Genomic DNA, 15,022 nt, shown 5'->3' with positions numbered 1-15,022 from the left:
GCTTAAAAGTAGACAAATCTCCAGGGCCAGATGAAATGTACCCCAGGCTGGTGGTGAGGGAATAGCAGGGGCACTGGCAATAATTTTAATTCCTCTCAGGCCACAGGCGAGGATGGGAGGACTGGAGGGTCGCCAATGTGGTGCCATTATTCAAGAAGGGAGGAACGGCTAAACCAGGAAACTACAGGCCACTCAGTCTAACCACAGTGGTGGGGAAACTATTGGAAGCAATTTTGAGAGACCGAATCAATCTGCATTTGGAGAGGCCGGGATTAATAAAGATCGTGTAGATGAGGACAATGCATTTGGCGTAGCCTACTTGGAACTCAGCAACGCTTTCGATAAGGTCCCACATGGGAGACTGATCGCGAAGGTAAGAGCCCGTGGGATCCGAGGAAATTTGACAAATTGGATCCAAACTTGGCTGAGTGGCAGGAAGCAGAGGGTGATGGTTGACGGGTGTTTTTCAGGAAGCTGGTGTCCAGTAGGTTCCCACTGGGATCAGTGTTGGGCCCTTGCTGTTTGTGGTTTATGTAAATAATTTAGGCATGAATGTCGGAGGGATGATGAGTAAGTCTGCGGGTGCTATGAAAATTGGTGGGGTGGTAAATAGTGAGGAGGATAGCAGGAGGATACAGACGGGCTGGTTCGATGGACTGATCGGTGACAAATAGAATTCAATCCGAGCAGGTTTGCGGTGATGCACTTGGACAGACAAACAAGACAAGGGAACACATGATAAACGGCAGGACCTTGAAAGCACCGAGGATCAGTGGGACCTGGTTGTGCATGTACACTGGTTAAAATAAATGTAGAGTACCCAATTCATTTTTTCCAATTAAGGGGCAATTTAGCGTGGCCAATCCACCTGCCCTGCACACCTTTGGGTTGTGGGGACGAAACCCACGCAAACACGGGGAGAATGTGCAAACTCCACACGGACAGTGACCCAGAGCCGGGATCGAACCCGGGACCTCGGCGGCGTGAGGCAGATTTACCAGGATGTTGCCTGGGCTGGAGAGTTTTAATCAAGAAGAGAGATTGGATAGACTGGGGTTGTTTTCCTTGGAGCCGAGGAGACTGAGGGGAGATCATGGTAGAGATGTATAAAATTATGATAGATATAGATATAGTGAACAGGAAGAAACTTTTCACCTTGGTGGAGGGATCAATGACCAGGGGGCATTGGCACAGTAAGAAGTCTTACACCAGGTTAAAGTCCAACAGGTTTATTTGGATGAAGAAGCTACGCTCCAAAAGCTAGTGAGTCCAAATAAACCTGTTGGACTTTAACCTGGTGTATGTAAGACTTCTTACTGTGCCCACCCCAGTCCAACCCCAGTAGGTATCGCCACATCAGGGGGCATAGGATTAAGGCAAAGGGCAGGACGTTTAGAGGGATGTAGGAAAATCCTTTTCACCAGGAGGGTGGTGGGAGTCTGGAACTCGCTGCCTGAAAGGGCGATTTGAGGCCGAGACCCTCATAACATTTAAGAAGTATTTAGATGTGCGCTTGCGATGCCAAGGCAGACAAGGCGATGGGCCAAGTGCTGGAAAGCGGGATTAGAATAGCCAAGTGGTTATTTTTGATGTGATGGGCCGAAGAGCCTTTTCTGTGCTGCAGACCCCTATGACTCAGATCTCTGGGACCCCCACCCCCATCATCACCCTTTCCCACTTATTATGGGCTATCGTCTCCTGCAGATAGACAGAGAGGACATTGTGAGCTGCACGCTTGATGTGTTAGAGGGATATATAGGTGGCATGGGTGGGCACCGCACTAGACCCAGGGGATTCTGAGGAACAAGCTTAAAGGGGGTGCGAGGTGTCAGCCAGTGGATTGATGGGGAGGAGAGGAACGTTTGGGAAATTGAGGGGTGGTAGGCGGAACCGATGCCAGGAGAGAGGTGGTAACTGATTCTTGCAGCGTGGGTGGAAGTCATTTGTTTTCTTCCCACATTGTAGGGCGGTCCTCCTGGTCACCCACTGACTCCTAGGCAGCATTGCTTACCCTGCTGCCGGTTCTCTGACCCCCCTCGAGGGAACAGGGTTCCCTACCTCGCATCAATGGCGTCGAGAAGCCTGGCCAGGCCAGCATTCCCTAAACGAGGAGCAGCTCTGCCATCCTCATTTCGTGACTGGGAGTGAGTGCCGAGGGAGCGTTTACAAGCAGCTCCCCCTTGTGAGCGACGAGCAGCTATGGCGTGAGTTGGGCAAATCAGACACCAAGGGGGCCACGCCTGTCGAGATTCATGTGGGGGGCCCTTTTCTGGGGCTAGGTGTGGGGGGAATACAGGCCATGATCTCACTAATGCGGCCAACACGAAACACCCTGTCAAATCCGCCCAAAATGACAATACATTTTTCTGCTGAAGCGCGCCCAGCGTGTTTAGCCTCAACTGCTTTCTGTGGTAGCAAATTCCGTAGGCCGACCACTCTCTGGGTGAAGGTATTTCTCCTCATCTCAGTCCTAAATGGTCTACCCCGTCAATCGCATCGTTGACTGGGCAGAGTCACATGTAGGCCATGCTGGATAAAGGTGGCAGATGCTGCCCTGTCCACCATGTGGGCCCACTCATCTACCTGCCCGTCTCTGAGGCCTAGCCTTGTGCAGCTATCACTCCAACGTGACTGTGCCCCAGCCTTACATTAGCCAGAGGCAACAGGTTAACCCTTATCCTCAAATCTCTCCCACTGCTTCACTCCATCCTATCTTTGAAACAGCCTTCCGACATCTAGCTGCCTGCTCTATCTCTGGTCTCCTGTGCATTCTATTTCTCCGGTCCCACTCTGCCTGCCCCCCCCCCCCTCCCCCACTCCTCCATAAAGTGCATTTACACAGGAAATGTATATCTTATTTGGTTACAGTCAAATCCTTAATGACTGGAGTACGAAGAGTTTAACTCTGTATTTCATGAACCTGTTTTCAAGCGAGGTTCATTCCAAGATCTGATCGAGGTGAAAGGTGAATGATTGAAACCACACTCTGCCTGCCTGCCTTCGATCTCCCGAGTCCCGCCTTTAATTTTACTGTCAACATTTGAAAGCTTTGTATAAATTCGCACAACTGAATGCTAATGTTTGGCCGGAGGTCTGTTCCTTGCCCTGGCAGCTGTCCAGTGGCGAGTGACTGTTTGCAGTCAGCGGGCATCTTACTTGATGACTGCCAGTGGTCGATGACTGCCCGCACCCGATTGCCACATCTGGCTAACTGCCACTGATAGGGGCCTGCCCACTGTTTAATGGTCACCCCTGCCACTGGCCACCCATGCCCATTACTGCCTGTGGGTCAATGACCAGCTGTTCACTGTTACCAGCTGAACATCCCATGTACAGTGTGACAATGGCAGTCGTGATCCTTTCAAAGCCGTGACCATTACCACTTAGAAGGACAAGGGCAGCAAATGAATGGGAACGCCACCACCCACAAGTTCGCCTTGAGGAGTGAAGCTCCAACAATGCTCGAGAAACTCAACACTATCCAGGGTAAAGCAGCAGGTTTGATTGGCATCCCATCCATAAACATTCACTCCCTCTACTATTGACGCACGGTGACAGCCGTGTGTACTATCTACAAGATGAACACTTGAAACGCCATAGCATGCAAGAGTATGCACCAAGTGTTGGAAAATGGGATTAGAAAAAGTAGGTTCTTGATGCCTGGTACAGAGATGATGGACCAAAGGGCCGCTTTCTGTGCTGTAAAGCTCCATGACTCCCAGGTGCATTGCAGCTCCTTACCAAGGCTCCCTCAACACCACCTTCCAAACCCGTGACCTCCGCCATCTAGAAGGACAAAGGCAGCAGACACATGGGAACACCACCACCTGGAGGTTCCCTCCCATCCGCACATCATTCTGACTTGGAAATATATCGGCCGTTCCTTCATTGTTGCTGGGTCCAAATCCTGGAACACCCTCCCTAACAGCACAGTGGGTGTATCTACATCTCATGGACTGCAGTGGTTCAAGAAGGCAGCTCACCGCCACCTTCTGAGGAGCAATTAAGGATGTGCAATAAATGTTGGCCCAGCCAGCGAAACCCACACCCCATGATAGAAATTCGAAGGAAACGTAGTGATGGGCCAAATGGCATCTTCCTGAAAGCAGGGGCTGACTTGGTTACCTGGAGCCAGAAGCGGGGAACTGGTTTATTTCCCAGCAGCAATTCATTTGCAAGTTTTTTCTCAAGTCTTCTGCTCACCACCTGGGGCATTGAATACTAACATTTAAAAAGGATGCGCATTATCTAAATGCTGAGAGATAGTAGAGCACTGAGGTTGCAGAGGGATCTGGGTGACCTCGTGCATGAATCGCAAAAGGCTCGTATGTAGGTACAGCAAGTACTTAGGAAAGCTAATAGAATATCATCATTTATTGTGAGGGGTACTGAAGACAAAAGCAGGGAGATTATGCTTCAGTTGTACAGGGCATTGGTGACACCTCAGCTGGACTATTGTTTACAGTACTGGTCTCCTTATTTAAGGAAGGATGTAAATGCACTGGAAGCAGTTCAGAGAAGGTTTACCAGATTAATACCTGGCATGGGCGCGTTGTCTTATTAGATCAGGCTGGACTGGGGTTTAGAAGAGTAAGAGGCAACTTGACTGAAACACACAAGATCCTGAGGGGTCTTGACAGGGTGGGTGTGGAGAGGATGTTTCCTCTCCACATGTGGGTGGCACGATAGCACAGTGGTTAGCACTGTTGCTTCACAGCTCCAGGGTCCCAGGTTCGGTCCCCGGCTTGGGTCACTGCCTGTGCGGAGTCTGCGTGTTCTCCCCGTGTCCGCGTGGGTTTCCTCCGGGTGCTCCGGTTTCCTCCCACAGTCCACAGGTTAGGTGGATTGGCCCTTAGTGTCCAAAAAAAAAAAGGTTAGGCGGGGTCACTGGATTACGGGGATAGGCTGGAGGTGCGGGCTTAGGTAAGGTGCTCTTTCCAAGGGCCGGTGCTGACTCGACGGGCCTCCATCTGCACTGTAAATTCTATGATTCTTGAGGGAGAATCTAGAACTAGGGGCCACTGTTCAAAAATAAGGGGGTGCTCATTTAAAACCGAGATGAGGAGAAATGTTTTCACTCGGGGAGTTGTGTGTCTTTGCAACTCTCTTCCTGAAAAGTTATTGGAAGCAGAATCCTTGAGTATTTTTAAGGTGGAGGTGGATAGATTCTTGGTAGGAAAGGGGGTGGTAAGTTATCAGGGGGCTAGGCAGGATGCAGATTTGACGGTACTATCAGATCAGCCACAATCTCATTAAATGGCGGAGCAGGCTCGAGGGGCCGAATGGCCTTCTCCCCCCTCCCTATTCACATGTACTCACCTTTTGTAAGGAGCCACATGTCTGTCTGGTCGAGGGGAGTTTCCGAATTCTCAGGCTCATGTTTGCTTTCCTCGCCTTCTGTGCAGAGAGACGTGGGCAAGTCGGAGCAGCGGGCGGTGTCTGCCGGACGGGATTCTGTGCACGCTGTCGGGGATTAGCAACGTTTGTCACAAGCACGGCAACGGGTTAACTGTTCCCAGCCCAGTCAAATATCTGCAGAAACAAAGGTGCCAAACTGCCCGCCAACCCTGCTCTTTTTTTTTTGAGCAGATGAATAAACAAATTCTCCAAAAGAACCCGGAGGGGACAGAGGAGATGATGAGTGTGTTTCTCTCCTCCGCAATGAAGTGTGATTTGCCTGATAGGGAAACAGATTCAATAGTAACTTTCAAAAGGAATTGGGTCAGCACTGAAAATGTACAGGGCTGGAGGGAAAGTGGAGTGAGACTAATAGCTCGCACAAAGAACCAGCTCGGGTACGATGCACCCAATGGCCTCCCGTTGTACTGCATAATTCTTGGGGATCAAAACATAGAAGCGAAGTAGAAGGACTGGTGTGGTGTTCTTTATGTTGCTGAATTCAGGCGTAGCGTTCACAAAAACCACAAAATAGCTTTAACTTGAACAAAGCTATAAATTTATTAACATTACTAATTTGGATTCGATACGTACCCCTAAATAATACACAGTTGATAATTAATATATAATCTACACTCACCTGCAACTAAACTCTACACTACTATAAACTATGATCTGCTCTTACTCACACTCTCTTTCCTTCAGTCTGTACTCTAGCTAACTCCTTTACTTCCTCCCCCCCAAGGTTTAGCTTCAATGTCTTATATATTTGTAACTCTAGCTCCCTCTAGTGGCTGATCTAGACAATTCATTAACCCTTGCAGTTCTTACATTTTTGATAATACCACAGCCTGGTAAATGCTGGAAGTGCACAAGATTCCACACGGGAGAGAGTTTCTCTTTGAAGACGCCTCGAGCGAGGTGGATTGGAAAAGTGGCTCATCCTAACCCCAGCTCTGTGTTCACGGCCAAAGTCAGAGAAACAACTTCCATCAACACTCAGTTAAATGGGTGGCCAGAGAAGAGATTGGCCATTTGCAGGGGTGAGGGGGCCACCTTCGCAGTTGAGATTGAAGAAGGGGTGGGAATAAAGGAAAGAGTCGCACATCTTTCTCCGGCCTCTTTCACGGACATTTCAGACGCATCAAGTACTTTTGAAGTGGGAAACGTAGCAGCGGGAAGTGTCGCACAGCAAGATCCCACAAGCAGCAGGGTGGTGACCAGAAAGTCTCTTTCTTAGTGTCGTAGGTTGAGGGAGAAATAGCAGGCCAGGACGCCCGGCGGTTTTATTTTGAACACCAATCGTGGGATCTCCAACTGAGAGGGCAGTCTAATCCAACAGTGCAGCTAATCTGAAGCAAATAGAGTTTACGTCTCAAAAACACTTAATTGGCTGCAAAGCACTCTGGACTATACTGCCATTGGGAAAGGAGCTATATCAACGCAAGTTGGCATCCTGGAAACTTGAAACTAAATAGTCCAGCTGCAGTTCCATTGATGTATCAGCAGGTGGAGCATTTTTTCTGCATTGGTGAAAAAGTGTAATGGGCAGAATAATAGTTGATTTACAGACTAGGTTCAAGTCAAATGGGTCTTGTGATTTTTATGTTGAATAACCGAGACTGGAGAGCGATAGCAGGCTAAATCACAGTGGAGGAGTTGGGACAACTTACACCAGAGTAAAACCTGGGATGAAGGACTGTGGAGAGATTGGAGAAAGCTGAAATCAGAAGCAGAAAGGGACTTGGGAGTCCTTGTTCACGATTCTCTTAAGGTTAACGTGCAGGTTCAGTCGGCAGTTAGGAAGGCAAATGCAATGTTAGCATTCATGTCGAGAGGGCTAGAACACAAGACCAGGGATGTACTCCTGAGGCTGTATAAGGCTCTGGTCAGACCCCATTTGGAGTACTGTGAGCAGTTTTGGGCCCCGTATCTAAGGAAGGATGTGCTGGCCTCGGAAAGGGTCCAGAGGAGGTCCACAAGAATGATCCCTGGAATGAAGAGTTTGTCGTGTGAGGAACGGTTGAGGACTCTGGGTCTGTACTCGTTGGGAGTTTGGAAGGATGAGAGGGGATCTTATTGAAACTTACAGGATACTGCGAGGCCTGGATAGAGTGGACGTGGAGAGGATGTTTCCACGAGTAGGAGAAACTAGAAGCGGAGGACACCATCTCAGACTAAAGGGACGGTCCTTTAAAACCGAGATGAGGAGGAATTTCTTCAGCTAGAGGGTGGAGAATCTGTGGAACTCTTTGCTGCAGAAGGCTGTGGAGGCCAAATCACTGAGTGTCTTTAAGACAGAGATAGATAGGTTCTTCATTAATAAGGGGATCAGAGGTTACGGAGAGAAGGCGCGAGAATGGGCATGAGAAAAATATCAGCCATGATTCAATGGCGGAGCAGACTCGATGGGCCGAGTGGCCTAATTCTGCTCCTAAACCTTATTGTCTTATGGAGTGGCCGCCTTCTGCACTGTAAATTCTATGATTCTATGATTCAAAGACAAGGCGTTGCCTGAGAGGGCAGTAGAAGCAGGGTCAATATTAACGCTCGAAAGGGAATTGGGTAAAGATTTGAAAATGATAAATTTGCAGGACTATGGGGTGGGAGGGAGACTGATTGGCATCTCCGGCCCGTACAAATTGTCAATGGGTTTCTAATGCATTGTTTTGGCCAGCCTAGTTTGTCACTAAACGGTGACCGTGGGCGCGATTTCACGGAATAAAAATCGTTTTGGGCGCAAATAGCAGTGTGTTTCTTGGAGCCTGCAGCACTGAGAATGACCCCGCTGACAAATGAGACTCTTTTTTGGGGACTCTGTGACGGATGCTCTGCCAAGGTCGCACTCAGCCCGCTTCCTGGCACTAGCCCAGCTCCACCAGTGCAGGAAAAGATCAGGGCGCCATTTTTAAATGCTGCCCCGATCTCTCGACCGCCTCCCCTCCCCATCACAGCCTCTGGATCCTCCCAGCGCCCCAATTTACCCATTAGGGGTCCTTGAGCCCCCCTCACCCACCTCACAAGGGCAGGGCACTTCCAGGCCCAAACCCCAGCATGAGCAACCTGGAACCCGGGCACTTGACACTGCCAGCCTGGTACCCTGGCAGTACCCCTGCCAGCCTGGCAGTGCCACCTGGCCACTCTGGCACTGTCAGGATGCCGATGTGGCAGTGTCAAGGTATTAGGCTGGCAGTGCCAAGGTGCCCACCTGGGTGTCACCTGGGGTTCCAGGGTACCACCCTGCCCACAGCCAGACCACCCAGGGGCCTTTGATCACCTGGGCAATCCCCCAAGTGCCGATATACCTGGTCCATGAGGAAACCAGTAATATATGGTGCCAAGGCGAGGTCTGCCAGGTGCGGGCCTTGGGATACTTTTTTTTGGAATTCATTTTTACAGTTTGTGGGAGTCACTGGTTAGGCCAGCATTTATTACCCATCCCCAGTTGCCCTTCAGAAGGTGGTGGTGAGCTGCCTTCTTGAACCACTGCAGTCCCTGAGGTGTAGGTACCCCCATTGTGCTGTTAGGGAGGGAGTTCCAGCATTTTGACCCAGCGACAATGAAGGAACGACGACGATATATTTCCAAGTCAGGATGGTAAGTGACTTGGAGGGGAACCTCCAGGTGGTGGGGTTCCCAGGTATCTGCTGCTCTTGTCCTTCCAGATGGTAGTGGTCGTGGGTTTGGAAGATGCTGTCTAAGGAACCTTGGTGAGTTACTGCAGTGCATCTTGTACATGGTACACACGGCTGTGCGTCGGTGGTGGACGGTTTGAATGTTTGTGGAAGGGGGAGCAATCAAGCGGGCTGCTTTGTCCTGGATGGTGTTGAGTTTTTTGAGTGTTGTTGGAGCTTCACTCATCCAGGCAAGTGGAGAGTATTCCATCACACTCCTGACTTGTGCCTTGTAGATGGTGGACAGGCTTCGGGGGGCGGGGGGGGTGCAGTTCGGAAGTGAGTTACTCGCCATAGGATTCCAAGCCTTTGGCACGCCCTGGAGCCATAGTATTAATATGGCTAGTCCAGTTCAGTTTCTGATTAATCGTAACCCCCAGTGTTATAACCTGCCTGCTTACCACTGGCCGGAGACTAATGGCAATCCCACAATCCTTTGGGAGTATGAGCTTCCCCAATGAGGGGGGCGGAGAAATCATTAGCAGATTCCCTGGCTGCTGCTGCTGATATATGTAATTGTAAAGAAATGTTATTTCTTTCTATTCTACAACTCGTGCTGGGTTCTTCGTAGCCCTCACAAAACTGGCGACGAGGGTTAAAGTGGATAGCTGTCTATGCTGCTGAAGCCACCTCCCTGAATTTTTGTTGGATATGGGTTGGATGTTTTTTTCTATTACACCATGCCTCTGTATGGACATTTGGATGTTTTTGATGCTGCGCTGGAGAGTTGGAATCAGCACGCACAATGGATGCGTTACTATTTCCGGGCAAATAACATCATCACCAGGTGGTCATTTTGCTCACCGCCAGCGGCCCGCATACGTTTGGGGTGATTAGGAGCCTTACGTACCCAGCTGCGTCGGACACCAAGACGTCTGATGAACTTGTGACCTTAATGGGACAACAATTTTACCCAACCCTGTCCACGATAGTCCAGCATTACCGGTTTAATACCTCTGTGAGGACCGCAGAAGAATCCCTTGCAGAGTTTCTACCCAGGCTACGCAGGGTTGCGGAGTACTGTGACTATGGTGAAACCTTGTCAGAAATGTTACGCGACCATTTGGTTTGCGCTATTAACAATGCGGCCACCCAGAGAAAGTTGTTAGCTGAGACAACATTGACTTTTCAACAGGCCATTCAAATAGTATTGTCCTGAGAGAGCGCAGAACGGGGAGTGCAGGAGCTACAGGGAATGGAGGTGAATGCCTTGGGGTGCAACCCCTTCTGTCCAAAATGTATTCCAGCCCGGTTTGGGGAAAATAAAAGGGCCGTAGCTCATATCCAAGTTGAACCAGGAGCCACGGCGTGCTATTTCCGGGCGCGCCCGGTGCCTTACGCCTTGCTCGAGAAGATAGAAGGGAGCTCACTCGTTTGGAGACCTTGGGTATTAGCAGGCCAGTCCGTTTCGCTGACTGGGCAGCACCAATTGTGCCTGTAATGAAGCCAGATGCCACAGTTCGCTTGTGCGGCGACTATAAACTTACAGTGAATACGGCTTCCCGGCTCGACCGATAGCCAATGCCTCGCATAGAGGATCTCTATGCAAAGCTTACAGGCGGACTCTTGTTCACGAAATTAGATATAAGTCACGCCTACCTACAGTTGGAGCTGGACCCTGGCTACCGGCCATATGTAACTATTAATACACACCGGTATGAATACGTGCATGAATATACACGGTTGCCCTTTGGGGTATCCTCTGCCTGCGCAGAGGGCATCTTGAGAGATTTACCGCGTGTCGCTGTCTACTTAGATGACGCTTTGATTACAGGGACATCGGAGCAGGAACATTTGGAAAATTTGGAGGCTATCCTTAGACGCTTTTCAGAGGCTGGAGTCCGTTTACATCGCACAATGTGCGTCTTTCAGGCAAAGGAAGTAGTCTACCTGGGTTATCGGGTGGACCGCGAAGGTTTGCACCCCGTCGCAGAGAAGTTGCGCCCAATTCAACAGGCCCCCGCCCCGACTGACACTTCGCATCTTTGTTCTTTTCTCGGTCTCGTAAACTATTATGGGAAGTTCCTCCCCAATCTGGCAACTACGCTGGCCCCGTTGCATCTTCTGCTAAAGAAAAATCACACCTGGGTTTGGGGTTGGCCGCAAGAAACTGCTTTCTGGCGGAAAAAACAACAATTGTCGTTGTCTGGGTTACTAACCCACTATGATCCTGGAAAGCCTTTGCTCATCACGTGTGATGCATCCCCGTATGGTATTGGGGCCGCCCTGCCCCACAAGATGGAGAACGGGGCCTAGCGGCTGATAGCTTTCACCTCCCGCACATTGACTGCAGCAAAGAAATACGCGCAGATCGAGAAGGAGGGCCTGGCAGTGGTCTTTGCGGTGAAACGTTTCCACCAGTACGTGTATGGCCGCCACTTCACTATTGTGACTGATCATAAGCCTCTGCTGGGACTTTTCCGAGAGGATAAGCCAATACCGCCCATTGCTTCCGCACGGATCCAGCGCTGGGCTTTGTTGCTCGCTGCTTACGAGTGTCCTTTGGAGCACAAACCAGGAACCCAGATAGCGAATGCCGACGCACTGAGCCGATTGCCTTTATCGACCGGCCCCATGTCGACCCCCACGACCGGTGAGGTGGTTGCAACCCTAAAGTTTATGGACTCCTTGACTGTCACAGCATCACATTTCCGTGAGTGGACCCAGACGGAGCCAGTCCTGTCAAAGGTATGGCACATAGTCCTGTATGGTGGGCAGCATAGACAGCTCCCAGGCGAATTGCAGGCATTTTCTTCCAAGCTGTCAGAATTTAGCGTGGAAGACGGCATCCTCTTGTGGGGGACACGTGTGATTGTCCCGGAAAAAGGATAAGAGCTGATACTAACAGACTTGCACAATGGGCATCCAGGTGTGACCAAAATTAAAATGTTGGCCCGGTGTTATGCCTGGTGGCCAGGCCTCGACACCGACATTGAGAAGGTGGCCCAAAACTGCTCCATTTTCCAGGAGCATCAGAAGCTTCTGCCGGCCGTGCCCCTACATCACTGGGAATGGCCAGGGCGGCCTTGGGTGCGCTTGCATGCGGATTTCGCCGGCCCTTTTCAAGGATCCATGTTCCTTCTATTAATCGATGCCCAGTCTAAATGGTTAGAGGTGCATCAGATGGTAGGCACAACATCCTGCGTAACAATCGAGAAGATGCGTTTGTCTTTCAGTACGCATGGCCTCCCCGAGGTGCTGGTCATGGACAACGGCACTCCATTCAGAAGTGAGAAGTTTGTGAGGTTCATGAAGATGAACGGCATACGCCATATCCGCACTGCCCCTTACCACCCGGCTTCTAATGGTTGGCTGAACGCGCAGTGCAGACATTCAAACGAGGTCTAAAGAAGCAGTCTTCCGGGTCTATGGACACGAGACTGGTTCGGTTTTTGTTTTCGTATAGGACCACCCCCCCATGCGGTGACTGGGGTAGCTCCCGCAGAACTCCTAATGGGCCGGAGATTTCGCACCCTCCTTTGCATGGTTTTCCCGGACATTGGCGCAAAAGTACGCCGCACACAAGAACGGCAGGGACAGTGTTTTTCTCGGCATCGGCCGATTCGGCAGTTTCCGCCCGGTGACCCAGTGTTCGTTCGGAATTTTGCTGGTGGTGCCCAGTGGGTCCTTGGCGTAATCTTTCACCAAACAGGCCCTACACCTTACCAGCTGCAAGCCCAGGGTCGGCTCCAGCACAAGCATGCAGACCTCTTTGGTCAGAAGACCATCTCTTCCAAAGATTCCCCGCCCCCGGAGCTCATTTCTACAGCCATAGAGACCAGACATAATGGAAAGTAGTCCTCACAATCTTCCTCTGGTGCCGCACTCAAAGCCTGCGCAGGTCGTTGCAGAACTGCGTGGAGATAGACGCCGAGATGACGGAGGCAGCGGACTCCAACTCTGAGATGGAGACAGAGGGTGCCTCGGGGGCGGAGGGGGGGGGGTCCTCAGGCCCACGGGCCGTGGATGTACAACCGTTACGCCGTTCATCACAGAAGCACCGTTCTCCGTCTCATTACATGCCGCCCGATCCAGCGCCTCGTGCAAATGGTGTCCGGCCTGCAGCAAAACGAGTCCAACGCCCTCCTTCGCCAGGGTCTTCGGTGGATTCCTTGGACTTTGTGGGGGAGGGATGTTATAACCTGATTGCTTACCACTGGCTGGGGACTAATGGTAATCCCACAATCCTTTGGGAGTATGAGCTTCCCCAATGAAGGGGGTGGAGAAATCATTAGCAGATTCCCTGCATAAATAAAGCTGGCCAGTTTGGAACCAGCTAGAGAGGAGTGAGCAGCAAGGGAGTTGCTACTGCTGCTGCTTTATATATATGCTATTGTAAATAAATGTTATTTCTTTCTATCGTTCAACTCGTGCTGGATTCTTCGTGGCCCTCACAAAACCCAGGATGTTGATTATGACATGCCAAGTGCTCATCAAGGTACTTTTTAAAGGATGTGAGGCAACCCGTGTCTACCACCCTCCCAGGCAGTGCGTTCCAGACCCTCACCACCCTCTGGGTAAAAATATTTTTCCTCAAATCCCCCTTAAACCTCCTGCCTCTCACCATGAACTTGTGTCCCCTCGTGGCTGACCCTTCAACTCAGGGAAACAGCTGCTCCCTAGCCACCCTGTCCATGCCCCTCATAACCTTGTCCACCTTGATCAGGTCAACCCTTAGTCTTCTCTGCTCCAATGAAAACACCCCAAGCCTATCCAACCTCTCTTCCTAACATAAATGTTCCATCCCAGGCAACATCCTGGTGAATCTCCTCTGCACCCCCTCCAGTGCAATCACCTCCTTCCTATAATGTGGTGACCAGAACTGCACACAGTGCTCCAGCTGTGGCCTCACCAAAGTTCTAAACAAGTCCAACATGACCCCCTGCTTTTGTCACCTATGCCTCGATTGATAAAGGCAAGTGTCCCATATGTCTTTTTCACCACCCTATTAACCTGCCCTTCTGCCTTCAGAGATCTATGGACAAACGCACCAAGGTCCCTTTGTCCTTTGCAACTTCCCAATGTCAGGTCATTCGTTGAATATTTCCTTGTCATATTACTTCTTCCAAAGTGTATCACCTCACACTTTTCAGGGTTAAATTCCATCTGCTCCGTTTCTGCCCATTTGTCCGTCCCGTCTCTATATCTTCCTGCATGTGACCCAAGATGCTCAACCTCACTGTTAACCACCCGGCCAATCTTTGTGTCATCTGAAAACTTACTGATCCTACCCCCATGTAGTCATCTATGCGTTCTATGGCGCATCTGTAAAAATTGGTAAGAGTCTATGTGGACATGCCAAATTTCTCTGAGGAAGTATAGATGCTGTTGTGCTTTCTTGGTCGTTGCGTTAGATGTGGGTGGACCAGGTCAAATAATAATAATCTTTATTATTGTCACAAATAGGCTTACATTAAAACTGCAATGAAGTTACTGTGAAAATCCCCTAGTCGCCACATTCCGCCGTATGTTCGGGTACACTGAGGGAGAATTCAGAATGTCCAAACTACCTAACAGCATGTCTTTTGGGACTTGTGGGAGGAAATCGGAGCACCAGGAGGAAACCCACGCAGACACGGGGAGAACGTGCAGACACCACACAGACAGTGACCCTGTTGGTGTTGTGCACACCTAGGAATCTGAAGCTCTCAATCATCTCCACCTTGGCACCATTGATGCAGACAGAGGTGTGTACGATACTTTGCTTCCTTGAGTCAATGACCAGCTCCTTAGTCTTGCTGACATTGAGAGAGAGATTGTTGTCGTTACACCACTAGATTCTCTATCTCCATCCTGTATTCTGATTCATTATTGTTCGAGATCTGACCCACTATGGCCGTGTCTTCAGCAAACCTGTGGATGGATGTGGAGCAGCATTTTGTCATGCAGTTGTGTGTGTATAGGGAATATAGTAGAGGGCTAAGTACGCATCCTTGCATTGCCCTGGTATT

The sequence above is a fragment of the Scyliorhinus torazame genome, chromosome 15, assembly GCF_047496885.1.
Source record: "Scyliorhinus torazame isolate Kashiwa2021f chromosome 15, sScyTor2.1, whole genome shotgun sequence".
NCBI lineage: Eukaryota > Metazoa > Chordata > Chondrichthyes > Carcharhiniformes > Scyliorhinidae > Scyliorhinus > Scyliorhinus torazame.
The sequence above is the reverse complement of the archived record's forward strand: the minus strand, read 5'-3'. Positions refer to the sequence as shown.